The 16,996-nt window shown below is 39.2% G+C and overlaps 1 long non-coding RNA gene across 1 annotated transcript in view; it reads left to right on the forward strand.

The window, feature by feature from the left end:
• The window catches only part of LOC135221391 (uncharacterized), a 16,208-nt gene extending 256 nt beyond the window's left edge, over nt 1-15,952 (forward strand). Inside the window, exons 1-4 of the long non-coding RNA XR_010315924.1 lie at nt 1-152; nt 3,741-3,920; nt 10,792-13,336; nt 15,033-15,952. The exon at nt 1-152 is cut by the window's left edge and continues 256 nt beyond it. This is a non-coding gene — a long non-coding RNA (uncharacterized LOC135221391). The remainder of the gene's footprint in view (nt 153-3,740; nt 3,921-10,791; nt 13,337-15,032) is intronic.
• Nucleotides 15,953-16,996: the final 1,044 nt, after the last annotated feature.

Consider the following 16,996-nt stretch of genomic DNA (forward strand, 5'->3'; position numbering starts at 1 on the left):
AGCATTTTAAATTTGAAGGCTTAAAACTGTATTTTAAGTACTGCTACCTGATAATCTAACTGTGGACGACCTTAGATGAATCTACCTACAGCAAGCTTTTCCCAAAAAGTCGGTTTGGACAAATCACTTTTAAAGAGCTAAGTTCTAACAAGGTGTGTATTGTAGGTTTCCCATTTTCTTGATTTGGCAAAGATTGTGTCTACCATACTTGGTGGTTAGTGTTACAGAAAATATAGTGACAATTTTAACTGGTCATAATTTAAATGAGTTTCAAAGGTGTGTATCTAGTAACTGCAAATGGTAAATCTTAAGTACTCCGGCCGATTTTTAGTATGAATGTGTTTATACCTTGAAAGAAGATACTAAGTATGTTCCAAGGAAGACGGTAATTAGTGGCGGTAAGTCCTATCGGTCTAGAAAACACAACTTGAATATTTATATCTACAGAAAAAACTGAGTCCATGTTGTTGTTGTCTGCCGTATCACCTATTTTAATGAGCTCCTGTTCGTTCGTTTGTGTGCTGCGCAGTCTCGAATTGCCATGTGGAAACCACAACTTCTGAATGACGTCACGAAAAAAACTACCCAAAAAGTGACATCATTATAGACAATATCCTATCGTAAATAAGCGTTTCAATTCTCTGAAACAAAAAGCACAGTGTTTTCAGCCAATGACAATATATAATGTTACCAAGTCGTAAATTTTTTCGGCAAATACACCTATTTTCTCCAAGTAAGCGTTACTTGCACTAACGCCATGAGTGAATTAGCACGACCGTCTACGCGCTCCGATTTTCTTCCCCACGAAAGTTTCCCCATAGTGTGTGAAAATTTACGTGAATTATCGAGATTTCACAAACTATTATTATGGACCTATAGAAAGGCTCGTAACTTTTACCCAAAATCACTGTTTAATGAAGAGTGAAAATATTTGCCCGACTTGTAAGGAAAAGTGCCTTCTTGACTTTAACAAAAAAGCCTTTCGGTGCGATAAAACCTATGTAAGGTAAGCTTTTTCCTGTATATAATTTGATTATCGTGTGAAATATTTGATTATCGTGTGAAATATGCTGGAGTATTCTCTCAGTTAGCCTAATGGCCGCTCAAAATTTTCGGAATTGTCATGAAGTGCGCAGGGAAGGTAGTGCCCATAAGGGGGGGTCGCAGGCGCTAGGCCTAGGTAGGAGTACGGCGCTCTAGGTTAGGTTAGGTGGTTTGTTTGGTTAGGTAGTGCCCTGGAAATCGCTTTTCTCCTGCCTCCGCCCCCCCACCCAAAAACCCCGGTTCCCATTGGGGTTCCACAAGATAGTTAGATGGGAACAAGGGCGTAATTGCTTGATGCCACCAATATTAATGATCAGTTTAAGCATAATCAATAAAAAATACATTGGAAAAATCTATATTCTTCTGCAAACAAGAGACGGAGCTCTCCTTTAGATTTACCTTCACGGAAGGATTTTACCCTAATGGACTTTTTTCTAAAGTTTTCGACAGTGGGGCTCGCGATCGAAGTTTGTCTCAAGCATTGTGAGACAGGTTGACTACCGCATTGTGAGGGCTTGATTTTTACCTGGTAATGTAGGTACATGGATATTACCGAAATATAGCTGGTTTCTTTTGTTAATAAGTTTAGCAGATTAAACTGGGTTTTTGGTACTTGTGCCTCCTTAGTTCAGATATCCAAATTTTGTTCCTTGGACTATTTTGGTTGTTTACAAAAATTAAATTTTAATTTCAATGCATCAGACAAATATTCTCAAGGGTTTTTCAGTACAGCCCAATTCATCTGATCATCCGAAGCATAATAATTTGGGTTGTAAAGATACGCATGAAGATTTTTAAGATTTCGGTGAAAATTCCAGATACAAAGTTATGTACATGCAGTTACAGTAAGTGGTTTCAAAGGTACTTTCCCTTGAAGGTATATACCTTCTTGAGTGGAAATTTATTCTAATGGGTTTCCAAAATCATCAAACTGTTGTATTCCCAATGTTTCATCATAAACTATAGCTGACAATCTTTTATTCAGAGGTGAGTGAATATGCTTTTTCTGATCTAAAACCTATTGATTGGGCTGGTAAGCGAACTTTGACGGAGAAAGGCCTCTAAGAAGTTTTGGTTTATTGAAAAGGAATCGAAGATGGTTTTTGTACGTCCTGTGCAAATATTGTCCATTATCTCTTGAACATGATGCTGCCATCGTCCACTTAGCTGAAAAATGTTAGGCCTGACAGCATTCTTACGAATGATGGTTTATGTCTAAAAGTCAGATGTTTTTGGGTTCAAAGCACCAGACGATTTTGTGGATTCCTATAGTCCAGACACTTTAGTTATTGAATGTCTTTGGAAAAGTGAGAAACTAGTGGGTTAGATTAAGTGGCCTCTTAATAGATTGGAGCATTTCCAATTGTATATGAATGTTTTTTTTTAATCTAAGGGCCATCTTACACCATTATGGTGTAAGTTGGCTTGACCCTTCTCAGTCAAGAGAAAATAGTGATGCTCATTGCCACGATAATTTTATTTCTAATTCTAATAGTTAAATTTATTTTAAAATTTCAAAGTTAGCTTCCCCATGGTTGCGTAGTGATAAGTCCAGTTGGGTAGTGTTCACTCCCCATTTGCCAGGTTAGCAACTGGTACCCTAAGAGAGGTTAGATTATTTCACAAACTTCATTTATGTTTGTAGTACCGTAGGTTAAGTGAAGGCAGACCAACACCACACATCCTCGCCACCCTTGGCCACGAAAAAATGGAATCTAGGCTGGATTAGATGTGATGTTTTTTAGGGTCCCAACCCTATTATTTTCTTAAAACCAAATCTTAGGTGGCTGGGGAGCAAAGCTAAATATGCTAATTCTAGAATAACTGCACGAACTGCAAGAAACTTTCCCACGAATACGACAGCCACTACAGTCTTCTCCCGAAAAATAAACTGTAAAATCCAACAAAATACCTGACACGGAGTTATTATAGAGCTTTACCTATATTTCTACTTTTCTTTAAATTACTAAACCTTACTGACGACAATTTTATGGCTTTTGCAACCATCTTGTGGTTGTCCAGACACTCGACAACCAAACAAGGAATGAAAACATCTAGACCCAGAGGAGGTAAACCCACTCATCGAATCTAAAGAAAAAGGAAATTAATACCTCTAAAGACTGTTTTACTTAATATTATACTTAAGTGTTGCACTGTCAAAAGTTAAGAGTTATTTATTAACATGCACCCTCTACAATTTCAGTGTTAGTTTCTGTAACTTTTTATCATTAAGAATTTGTGACGCAAGGTACTAGAAAATGCCTAAAACTCATTAAAAATAAATGACAAACTGCGTAGAATGAAAGCTGTTTAGAGTGCTGAAATCTATCCGAAAAGTAACTTGACTGACCTGTTAACATCTATTTGCCATCTCGTCATTATTTTCTGCAGAATGTAACTTTTTCTAAGTACGTAAATAGTTGACGTGAACGGAGCCACCCTGCACTACTCTTTAGTTTTTAAGATGGCCGTAGTATGGAGCTCATCTCAACCCTCGGTTCCTAGGGCTACTGCTGTATATCGCCCCGACTTAATTGCGGAAATATTAATTCCGGCCAGTCTTATACCAGGTTGATCCAAGTCATTCCCTAAAGCCATGGATTAAAAATATTTTCCCCCAAAAATGTGTTCACGGATGATTTTAATTTCTATACTCTCTTACATTTCAATTTTACTTAATCTCTCAGTAATTACAGATGAATTCACAAAGGACCTGTACGAAGGAAGTTTATTTGGGAGACTATTGCGAATTTCCGGTTGTGTACCTATTAAACATCGGAAACTGAAGATAACTCCAAGATGGAATCAACCAGAGCACTGGGCAACCAATCTACTGGTACCCTCAAGGTCATCGGACGGCACCAATTTCGAATAGGGTAAGAACTATACCTGTGAGCTTAATGGCATTCCATAAAGAACGACGACGATTTGGAACTTCGACGTCATGCGGAAGGCTACCCCAGTTCGAGTTAGAATAATATAGGTCGGTAGTAGCCTAGGGTAGCGGTGTTAAGTACATTTTAGTAGACATCCGAAAGCTGTAGCCTTTTGTATGGACAGTGGTGTCACTAAATCGGGAATTACTAAAGTTGTGAACGTTATATGCCTTAATGTCCTGGTCCTACACCCAAACACCCGTTTCCCACAAGGGTCCCCCTTTACAGTTTTTAGTTCTTACTTTTTATTTTATGCCTTGGCAAGAACGTGATAAATAGCACTTATGTTACCTAAATCACATTAACAAATGCAGTTTTAAATTTTTTTTTGGAAATTTGTCCGGTGATTATCCACAGGTTCCTAGATAATTACAATCATTCTTGAAAGTAATTATTTCAATTTACCATCGCAATTTATAATTTGTTCATGAACCTTACCTGCCAGTATATATATAGCTGTATTCTCCGAAGTCCGACAGAATTTCAAAACTCCCGGCACCACGCAGTGGTCGGCCAGGTGGTAGTACCCATTCCCGCCGCTGGGAGGCGGGCGTCAGGAACCATTCCCATTTTCTGTCAGATATTTTCTGTCGCCGGTGCAGCCAACAAGTGTTTTCTGCACCTCCGTCATTGGATTTTGGAACTGTTTTGGTCACTTGAGTATCCCGATTGATTTTTTGGTTATTTGATTTGGATCGGTGGTTAGGCATACGCTAATTGTGGATTGATTTTGAATTTGGCTTGATTTTTCCTTTAACTTGAGATGTCTGGATCCTAGTTCGGGACTAGCGCCAGAGTATGTGGTGTGGAAGAATGCAAGGTGAGGCTACCGAAATCTTCGGTAGACCCTCATACAGTGTGCGCTAATTGTCGGAAACATGTTTGTGTGTCTGATGATCGCTGCAAATGAATGTGAGAGTATGTCTGATTCTGCGTGGAAGGCGTATGAATCATATGTGTCTAAAATAGAAAGAGATAGGGTAGAAGGAGTGTAACGCCAGTTACACATCCAGTGGAATTTATCCCTCCTAAACCTGTGATGCCTTCGGGCCCTACATTAGTGTCTGTGGAGGGTAATACCCTATCAATGATTCTTGAATCTTTGCGTAGCCTGGAATCAAAAGTGCAAGCATTAGAAGGTGTTAATAGTGCAGTGGTGTGTAGTGATAATGCTCCGAGTGTTGCGGAAGGGGGGTCGGCACAAACGATCTGACGTTCCTTCGGCAAGACCTGGGGGCGTTTCCCAGGCTTCCAAAGTTCGTAAACGATCGTGAAAGAGTCGTCATCAGAATCGTCCTCCCCGCGCAGCGGTTGGAGCTTTCGGAAGCAATTGCGCCCTTTGAAGAGGACAAAGACGATGATGTCGCACAGCGGCCGCCGCCTTTGATTTCCTCAGAGGAGGACGCTGCACATCCCTTAGCCCCTTCTGTTTTGCGGTCGTCTCCAGAACAATTCGAAGACTCTCACCGAAAAAGAGGCAAAGGTGCAAGATGTTGCACAGGCGACCGGCACCTTTGGTCTAAGGGAGAAAGACGCTTCACGTCTTTCTCTTCTTCTGTGTTGCGATCGTCGCCGGAGAGGATGTCTTTTGACGACAATGCTTTTGAGCGCCCTGGTTGCGCTAAGGATATACCTGTGGCGGTCCATGTGAGAAGGAGGAGGGCTTCCCCTTCCCCTCGCCCCTCGTCTTCTCACAGGATCAGCCCTAAATCGAAGAAGATTGAGAATTTGCAACATCAATTGCCTTATTAGTTGCAGAGAAAGAGGATAATTCACGTCACAGGAGGAAGGATGATAAACTGCCAGTCAAGAGATCCAGGCAGTCTCCTTCTCATCGCCTCGCTTTTTCTCCTGTTACCTCGCCTTCCAGATTTCGTGCACGAGGGTCTGCAGAGCACGACGTTAAGGCGCAGCGAGACTTGACGCCAGGCCTGAACGTTCGACTGGGCGCTCGGCTCGACGCCGGGCGGGACGCTCGGCTGGGATGCCAAGCGTGACGCTCGGCAGGATTTCTCGGCTGGGACGCTCGGCGTTGACGCCAGGCATGGCGCGCAGCTGGACGCACGACGTAATGTTTCTTCAGACATTCGCCGAGATTCGGAGGACAGTAATGAATCTGAAGAAGAAAACTTGTCGGAGGAATTAACTGAAGAACAACTATCAGCAATATCTTCAGATTACAGGTTTTGGTTCAATTGCTTCGAACCTCCTTTGAAGAGAATTTAAACCTGAAGCCCCGCAGTCGCCTCCTTCACAATTGCTATCGTCTAAGGCTATCAAGACTCCAGGATTGTTGAAGATGGCTACTTCATTATCAACAAAAAGGGCTTTTAAGAAAATGCAGAATTGGATGGAGTCAAGAAAAGCCCGAAACAAGAACGCTTTCGCCCTACCCCGGGCCCCTTCAAGACTGACAGGGAAGGCAGGTCTTTGGTATGAGACAGGGGAGGAGATAGGTTTTAGAGCCCCCTCATCGTCCCAAGGTGACTTCGCTACCTTGGTAGATGCACCGAAGAGATCCCTTTTGTCGACGACGAAAGTGCCCTGGACCCTTTCTGAGATGGACCATCATATGAAGGGACTCTCCGTACGATAGAAGTTTTTCAACTTTTTGGATTGGTGTTTAGGGGTCTTGGATAACCGGTCGCGTAGTCCTGATCGCTTAGCCTCGAGGAGCTGTCCAGCGTGCTTGCGTGCATGGACAAGGCCGTCAGGGATGGTTCGGAGGAGTTGGCTTCGCATTTCTGCACTTCGATTTTGAAGAAGAGAGGGCGGCCTATTGTGGTTTTACTGCAAAGGCGGTCTCTCTCTCAAAAGGCAAAAGGCAGAATTGTTGTATGCGCCTCTTTCGAGCCATCTTTTTCCTCAGGCTATGGTCAAAGATCTGGCTGTCAGTCTACAAGAGAAGGCTACCCAAGACCTCCTAGCTCAGTCGGCAAAGCGTACGGTTGTTTCTTCTACGTCGGCACGGGGCGCAACCGTTCAAGAAGCAGAAGCCCTTTCGAGGTCGAGTTTCCTCGAGAACATCTTCTCGAGGAGTAGTACGTTCCAGAGGCAGAGTCTCGGCTAAGATCAGAGGAAAGAAATGAACCAGATATCCTTCAGCCACCAGTAGGAGCCAGGCTTCGACTATTCTCAAAAGCTTGGATAGAAAGGAAGGCGGACAGCTGGTCGCTCAACGTCATCAAGCGGGGGTACAAGATTCCTTTCTTGAAACCTCCCCCACTGTGCACGACACCCAAGGATTTATCCCCTATTTACCATCAGGAGAAGCAACAAATACTTTTCGATCTGCTCGAGCAGATGTTGGAAAAGAGAGCGGTGGAACAGGTCGTAAGACCTGGAATCTCCAGGCTTCTACAACAGGATATTCCTGGTGCCGAAACAGTCAGGAGGTTGGCGACCAGTCTTAGATGTGAGCAGTCTGAATCGGTTCGTACAGAAGCAGAAATTCAAGATGGAGACACCTCAGTCAGTTCTTGGGACCTTAAGACCAAACGATTGGATGGTTTCATTAGACCTTCAAGACGCGTATTTCCACGTCCCCATCCATCCACAGTCGATGAAGTATCTTCGGTTTGTCCTAAAAGGGACAGTTTATCAATTCAGGGCGCTTTGCTTCGGATTGAGCACTGCCCCTATGATCTTCACGACTTTTAATGAAGAACGTGGCGAGGTGGCTTCATCTTGCAAATATCAGTCTCTCTATGTACCTGGACGACTGGCTCATTCGTGCCTCCACTCAAACGCGGTGTCTGAAGGATCTTCAAACAACTTTATCGTTGGTGAAGTCCCTGGGACTACTGGTGAATTTCGAAAAGTCACATCTGATCCAACCCAAATCCATCTTGTATCTGGGGATTCAGATGGATTTCAGTGGCTTTTCGAGCTTTTCCGTCCCAGGGACGTCAGCAGCAATGTTTAGACAAAGTGACAGCCTTCCTAAGGAAAAGATTCGTGCTCGGTGAGGGAATGGATGAGCCTGCTGGGGACCATTTCCTCGCTGGAGAAGTTTGTTTCCTTGGGGAGACTGCACCTCAGACCGCTACAATTTTTTCTCAAGGAAAATTGGAAAGAAAGCAAGAATCTGGATATGAGCTTAAAAATTTCAAGAGAGGTAAAACATCACTTACAATGGTGGCTAGATCCAGTAAAGTTGTCGGAGGGCGTGTCTCTCAAGCTTCAGAGCCCCGACTAGTGTTGTTCTCCGACGCGTCCACCACGGGGTGGGGTGGGGCCCAGCAACATTAGGGGGGGAAGAAGTGTCAGGCACCTGGCGAGAGGGGAACAGGTGTCCTGGCACATAAACCATAAAGGAAATTGGCAGCCATCTTTTTAGCTCTCCAGTTTTTCCAAGAAAAAGTCTCTCATCGAATAGTCCAAGTCAACTCGGACAACAACCACAGCTCTGGCGTACTTGAAAGAAGCAGGGAGGAACACAGTCTCGGTCCCTTTTTGCACTGGCAAAGGAGATCTTGCTGTGGGCAAGGGCACTGGACGTCACGATCCTTACAAGGTTTGTAGCAGGAGTAGAGAACGTCCGGGCAGATCTCCTCAGCAGACGAGGTCAACTTCTGCCAACCGAGTGGACTCTGCATCAGGAGGTATGCCAAGAGCTGTGGGGGTTATGGGGGACGTCCGCTAGTGGACATCTTTGCGACGTCCAGAACGAAGAGGCTTCCACTGTATCTGCTTCCCCAGTACTAGACCCAGCGGCAGTGGCGATAGACGCACTTCTCTGGGACTGGACGGGGATGGACCTGTACGCCTTTCCCCCGTTCAAGATCCTAGGGGAAGTCATGAGGAAGTTTGCGGCGTCGGAAGGGACGAGAATGACTTTGATCGCCCCGTTCTGGCCGGCGAGAGACTGGTTCACAGAGGTCATGGCCTTCGTAGTAGACTTCCCGAGGACGCTTCCAGTAAGGACAGATCTACTCAGACAGCCCCACTTCGAGAGGTACCACAGAAATCTCTCCGCTCTGAGTCTGACTGCATTCAGACTATCCAAAAGTTGGCCAGAGCGAGAGGCTTTTCTAGGTCAGTGGCGAAAGCTATCGCCAGTGCAAGAAGAGCTTCATCCAATGCAGTGTACCAATCGAAGTGGGCAGTCTTCAGGAGTTTGGTGCAAGAATAACGGCATTTCCTCCACCACGACCTCTGTGAGCCAGATTGCTGACTTCCTTTTGTATCTGAGAAGGGATCAAAAACTTGCAGTCTCTACACAATCAAGGGGTATAGGAGTGTGCTTTCAGTTGTCTTTAGGCACAGAGGCCTGGATTTGGCGGACAACAGAGACCTTCACGATCTCTTGAGATCTTTTGAAACAACGAAGGTTCAACAACCCAGGTTGCCGTCTTGGAAACTTGGATGTAGTTCTGAAGTTCCTCATGTCCAGTCCATTCGAACCTATGCATACAGCTTCCCTGAAGGATGTTACTAGAAAAGCTATCTTCCTGACTGCTCTGGCGACGGCGAAAGAGAGTCAGCGAGGTACAAGCGATTAGCAAATACGTGGGCTTTAAAGGTTATAACGCGGTTTGTTCCTTGAGCCCAACGTTCCTGGCAAAAAATGAAAATCCGTCCAACCCTTGGCCTAGGACCTTTCGAAGAAATTAAAGGGATGGCCGAAATCATTGGGCGTGAGCCAGAGAGAGTTCTGTGCCCTGTCAGGGCTCTAAAATTCTACCTAAAGAAGACTAAGGATTGTAGAGGTCTTTCGGATAACTTGTGGTGTTCGGTAAGGAAGCCAAACTTTTACCAATGTCGAAGAATGCTTTGGCTTTTTTCTTGAGGGACACCATCAAGGAAGCGCATTCATCCTGTCAAGAAAGTGATATGAAAATGTTGAAGGTGAATGTGCATGAAGTGAGGGCTATTTCTACGTCGGTAGCCTTCCAAAAGAACATGGCACTTAATGACATCTTGAATGCCACATTTTGGCGTAGTAATTCAGTGTTTGCCTCTCACTACCTCGGGAGGTGAGGACTACATACGAGAACTGTTGCTCTTTGGGCCCATATGTCGCAGAAGACACTATATGGTACAGAGAGTAGCTCTCTTCCTATCATTTAGGAAATAATATGTTAGTTTGGACTTTTTAATTTTATTTCTTTTTATTTTTTATTTTTAGTTTATTATTCTTATTTAGGTGTTTAGTTTATTGTGGTCTTGGGTCGGCCGCCTTAGGCGGACTTCCCTCCATTAGCCTTGGTTATACGAAGTTTAACCAGATAGGCTAGGTCAGGTGGTAATGTTTTTGGTTTTTTTTTTTGGGGGCTTCGCCCTCATAATAGGGTAAAATGTTTTTGTCACATTGTGGTCATGCACCCGTTGACAAATCATCTGGAGCGCACCAGAATAATATAGGTCGGTAGTAGCTAGGGTAGCGGTGTCCTTAAAGTACATTTTAGTAGACATCGAAAGCTGTAGCTTTTGTATGGACAGTGGTGTCACTAAATCGGGAATTACTAAAGTTTGTGAACGTATATATGCCTTAATGTCCTGGTCCTACACCCAAACACCCGTTCCCCACCCAAGGGTCCCCCTTTACCGTTTTAATTCTCCTTTACTTTTTATTTTATGCCTTGGCAAGAACGTGATAATAGCACTTATGTTACCTAAATCACATTAACAAATGCAGTTTTAATTTTTTTTTTGTTTTTTGAAATTTGTCCGGTGATTATCCACAGGTTCCTAGATAATTACAATCATTCTTGAAAGTAATTATTTCAATTTACCATCGCAATTTATAATTTTAATTTAGCATTGCAATGTACTTTACTAATGAAAAATTTCATTTATGCATTTACAGGCGTGCATAGATTGCTTCCGACAATATCAACCCAAAGATACTGGACATGGCAAAACAAGGTTTAATTTAAATACAGTTTTAGTAGATTCTGAAGATGGGGCTGTGTATTACTATAATTATTTAGTTGTAAAATAATCTTCAAAGTAACCTATCATGCCAGGACATTCTAACAGGAAATCAGGTTAAGTAAATTATTTCCAAACATTAGTACCTTAAATTTTTTGTTTTAAAGTTTAATTCTAAATTTAGATGCACCATACTTTTGTAGGGCCTAGAAGTGATAATGAACCCCACCAACTGATTAATGTACTTTGAAATATATTGGAAAGTATTTAGAAATCAATAAGTATTGCGTAAGTATGGACTAACTAAAAAATTATCTTTATAGCTACATGTGTATATTGTGGCGATACTTGAGTGAAGATAAAGGCTTTGGCAAGTAATTGTTGTGGCTTTATTATATGCCATACTGAAGCATCAATTACCAGTGGGGAGTAGACTGCTGTGAATTATACCGATTCTGAGACCTTGTATATTTCATTAATTTTTCCATGTAAAAGCAAAATAACTAGGTTGGATTATGTTATTTAATCAGTCTTTAAAAATGCAAGTTTAAGAAAAGCAAGTTCAACTCGGAACTCTTTTGAAGTGCATTTGTCATTTTGTTTAGAAAGACTTTGCCTTATCAAAGAGGTAACGAGTATTAACCTCGTCTGTGTGAACACCATTGTTTCAAAAATATTTTTCAGTTTGATCAACTTTTGTTTGTTTAAAGTTCAGGGTACAATGCCAGGTTTATAATTTTATAAAACTTGATAGTTGTTTCCGTAGATAGTTCTATAAAACTTGAGATAGTCGTATTGTTTTCGTGCATGTAAATATTTTTGCAACTACTTTATGTACATTAATTAAGTAGCTGAAAGCCATAATTTTTATCTATTCCTTATATCCTAAATGTTAAGCTTTCAAATTTATGCTTTCAGGTGGAAGAAAACTAATACTAGTAAGCTGCTCCAACACCACTGATAGTAATTATACCAAAAAAGATTTAATGTGTAAATCAATGTTTTTTTTTGTCAAATCTGTAACAATTTCCTCCAAACAAAATAGTATTTGCGGGGAGGATCTTAATGTCAATAAGGATGCCTGACCTTTCCTTTTTATGTGGATGCCAGACTTAAATCAATCTACTTGTTAATCTATAGGTTTGCCAGTATTTGTGCGACAGCTTCTGACATTTTCCTTAAACCATACTACCTTAGGATGTGAGGCTCTAACCAGGATAGATTTCATACAGTTAGGTTATTATATTAAACTTTTATCATTCATATAAAGGTTAAGGTACTAATTAGTGACAAAACCCATCAGCCTAGCGTGCATCCAGTCTCCTTGACGTATTTTCAGTGAAGTTGATTACAGAGGTGTTTAGGTTCTAAATGATGCTTCAGACTCCCACTCCTTAAATGAGTGTGGTCTTAACGGCTTCCGAGTTTTATATCTAAGAAGGTTCCAGCGATTTAGAGCAAATAGTTTGTCCATACTCAGTAATTTGAATTTTATATTCATAAATGAAAATTTTAATCAAGAAAAATTCAGTAGCCTCGTTGTATCAAAATTCAATATTTGAACGCTTTCAGTCAGTCGATTTATAAATTAGTAAACTTTGCTGACGACAATGGCAGTTATTTTATGGTTTTTGCCACCTTCTTGCGATTGTCTTATGCACACTAAAACCAAGTGAGGAACGAAAAAATTTAGACCCTAAGGAGGTATAAACCCGCTCATAGAATCTGAAGAAAAAGGAAATTCCTATTATTACCTCTTGACTGTTTTAGTTAATATGCTTCAGTGTTATTGTCAACTTTAGTGCTATGCTTCATACACCCTCTACAATTTGTGTCAGTTTCTGTAACGTCTTTATTGGAGTTTAAGAATTTGAGATTAAGGTACTTGAAAATGCCTACAGCTCATTTAAAATAGCACCAAATGACAAATTGCACAGAGTAAAAGATGTTCAGCATTCCAAAATCTCCCTGCAAAGTACTTATCTGACCAGTTGACATCAATTTGCCATCATCTGCCATTTTTTTTTCCTGCTGAACTTAACTTTTTCCAAAGACGTACCCAGTTGAACAGTGGCACGCAGCACTGCTCTCCCATAGTTCTTGAGATGGCTGTAGTGCGGCGCTCCTCTCAAAACCTCACTTCCTAAGACTGCCGCCGTACGTCACCCCGATCTAATCGCATAAATATTAATTCCAACCAACCACATACCAGGTCGTCCCAAGTCATTCCCTAAAGCCATGGATTAAATACATTTAACTCAAAATGTGTGTGTGGACGATTTTAATTCCTATGCCTGCTTTTACATTTCAATTTTACTGTAATTTCTCCATAATTACAGATGAATTCAGTGGCTGTTTGTGTACCTATTCAACATCAGAAGCAGAAGATTCCTCCAAGATGGAATCAACCAGAGCACTGGATCTACATGTGGTGAGACTGGTACCCTCATGGTCTTTGGACAACAGTGATTTTGAGTAAGGTAAGCTCTAGGTTTTTTTTTTTAGTGCGCTTTTTTTCAGCTTTTTTTTTTCTGTGAGCTTAATGCCATTGTTTAAGGAACAATAATGATTTGGAACTTCGACGTTAAGGAGAAGCCTAGGTAGTCCACCCGTTCAAGTTACAATAATAGGTCAGTAGTCGCCTAGGCTAGCGGTGTCTTTGGGTACATTAGGGTAGACTACCCGAATGTTTTAACCTTTTGTATGCCGAGTGGCAGGTCAGCCTCTTGTATGTACAGTGGTGTCACTAAATCGGGGATAACGAAAGTTGTGGACGTTGTATACCTTTATGTCCGGGTTCCCCCACCGCCCGCCCTCCCACCCAAAAACCTTGTTTCCACAAGGATCCTCCTATAGCGTTGCTAGTTCTAGTAAAACTTTATTTTTATCACTCTTGGCCAAAACGTGATAAATAGCCCATAATGTTCCCGAAATCACATTAACAAAAATGCAGTTTTAATTAGTTCTTTTTTCGTGAAAATGTGTCCCGTGGTTATTCACAGGCTACTTAGTTTTTAACTACAATCTTTCTTAAAAAGTATTTAAAAACTTCGACTTATTTATAATTTTGATTTAATATTGCAATTTGTAATTCTAATTTAGTATTATATGCTGTAATGCCAATTTTCTATAATGATGCATTTACAGGTCTGTATCGATTGCTTTTGATACTAAAATATCAAGCCTAAGATACGGGGCATGGCAATAGGAGGTTTAAATGCAGTCTGAGTGGATTCTGAAGATGGGGCAGTGTAATTAAATGCAGTCTTGAGTGGATTCTGGAGATGGGGCAGTGTAATACTAAAATCATTGTATAGTTGATTATAATCTTCAAAGCAACCTATCATGTCAAGCCATTATAACGCAAGGTCAGGTAAAATAAATAATTAAGTCCTAGTAATATCTTTAAACATTTGTGCCATGAAATTTTAGTTTTAAAGTTTGAGACTGAATTATTTTAGATTGCACCGTACTTTTCGAGGTGGTGGTAGTGTAATACTGAACCCCACCAAATGATCAGTGTACTATGAAATAGATTTGAAAGTATCTAGAAATCAATAAGCAATGCAAATTTTAATGATCCATTATAAAGCATAATGTTTTTTTTTGAGTAAATGACTTATTTTATGCTCGTGCGCTCCTCATTGAGACAAATTTTGTATTGTTAATATTGTAATTTAGGCTTATCTTATACCAATTAACCAATCTTATAAGGAAGCCAGTTTCAATACCGAGATTTTCTATATGAGAGAGGTCAAATTATTCTGGCTACTGATTTTGGGGAAAGTAAAGTCATCACTTCTGACCTCTAATCGGCTAAAAATTTGTTTTGCTGTATGAAGTAGGTGAAGAAGCTTTTGAAAAGGATATACAATGTTGTTGCAACAAGTGTCAAGCATGGCTTAATATTTTTCACTGTAAGTACACCTCAAAGGGCATTGAATTTGTTTTTCATATTTGCCGATTGTTCGATACCATTGTGTTCACTGTGTGGGGAAACACTCCGGTGAATGATTTTGGAGTTTTTTTACCACTTTGATATGAATGTCCAAGCGAATTTCGGTATGTAATTTTTTTTCCAAATCTGTTCACTCTAAATTCAATCAAATCCTGTCAAGCCGGACACTGCCCAGCAGGCGCTTTGGTGGAAATCTTCTAAAGTGTTTTTTTCGGCAGATTTACTGGAGGACTGCAGCGCCTGTTGTAACCCTGAGAACATGGGCTAAGTAGTACCATAGCCCTACGCTCACTAACTAGAATGCAATGGGCTGATGGAACTGAAAGAGTTGCGAATTCAAGATATGGCATGCACATATTCGTCGGATCATCCTTAGTATGAAACTGTAAAATCCGAGTTATCCACGCCAGAAGATTTCCCCAAGATATGGTAGTTTTACAAAACTTCTTAATTTGTGGTGCTCTTATTCTCATGGCTATAATCTTTCAACCAAGAAGGCCCTTGCCATAAAAAATTTACTCTGCCTGGCTTGGGACTCTTAAGGAAATTTTCTTTCGTCAAATTCATTGGCAGCTTAAATATTTATTCAAATCTAAATTGTATATAAAGTCAGTATATTTATATATGCTATTAAAATTTCCATTCAGTATCCAAATATTCCAATCAAATCCAGAAATTTTCAAACCAATCAATTCAGTGATATTCCTAAATACAAGTCAGTGCAATATTATATTTTATATAAGACATTTGCAATCTGAAAATTTATGGATATAAACTCCATTATGAAAGGATGGTTTCCAATTCGAGAATTTAAAATACAAATTTAAATTCATATTTTTATTTGAAAATTGAATAACTTCCCATGCGTGATTTATGAATTAAAAATTTATATTTCGGTATATTTTCAAACTAATAATTATAAATACATATTCATGGATAACTTTTTTATAAATGCCCTTCGGGAATATTCGGATATATATATATGAATAAATTTGTTTGTGAATAAATTGATTGCCCTTCGGGAATATTCGGATATATATATGAATAAATTTGTTTGTGAATAAATTGATATTAATATATCAAGTTTATACTCTTTATTTTATTTCAATTTTTGGATATCATTTTATTTCAATTTTTGTACGAGTATTCAAATTGCTTAATTGATTTAAATTTCGTGCATAATTTTAAAATTAATAAATTTACAAATCCCACTCAAGCATGTTTTTCGAGGTTTAAGAGAAACTGGAATAGGTATTCATGAAAATACAAAAATATTTGAATTAAAATTTTATTCCTGTATAGAATTATTCAAAAGTTAATGTAAAATGAAAATGTTATAACAATTATTCAAATTTATTTACCATCTTAATGTAAAGATCTCAGATATCAAATTTATGAATAAAGTTTTAAAAGTACCTACTTGAAATTTTTATTTTATTCAAATTTGATGCTTTCAAATTTGAATGCTAAAATTTGAGAAAATTAAATACTTGGAAGCATTTAATACGGTAGATGAATAGGAAGCATTTAATACGGTAGATGAATATTTCCAAGTATTTTTCTACTGAATTTTTTTTAAGTTACATAAAAAAAAATTTTCATCATTAATACATCAGTATTTTTATACTGGAAAGTTAAATTAGATTAATTTATCAACTTAAACTTAAAATAAAAAAACTTAAAATATCCCCACGTATTTTCCGAAATAAAAAATAATGCAAATTTATGAAAAAAAACTATCTAAAAATATTTGTACAATCAAATTAGTAAAATTTAGTAACAAGTTTTATACTTTCAAATTTGAAAATTCTTAACATTCAAATTTGTAAACTACTGGTTTAGGAAAACTAAAAGTTTACTGAATAAAATTTATTTAATACATTCAAACAGTTTTTTTGCTAATATTCTTTTAAGAAAAAATTAACACTTTAATTTATTATTACACTAAATTTTCAATAGAAAATATTAAATCTAATCATTCAAAATTCTGAATTTTGATATCACTAAGTAGCTTTTACTGTAAATTAAAATTATGAAAACATTCAAATTTATGAATGCATTCAACTATGAACAAATCTTAAATTACCTCTATTCTCTACTGAAAATTTTAATTTATTAATATTCGAATTTCTTAATAAATTCAAATTTAACATCCATTCAAATTTATGAACAAATCGTAAAT

This window comes from Macrobrachium nipponense, chromosome 20 (assembly GCF_015104395.2).
Source record: "Macrobrachium nipponense isolate FS-2020 chromosome 20, ASM1510439v2, whole genome shotgun sequence".
In the NCBI taxonomy this organism is placed as follows: domain Eukaryota; kingdom Metazoa; phylum Arthropoda; class Malacostraca; order Decapoda; family Palaemonidae; genus Macrobrachium; species Macrobrachium nipponense.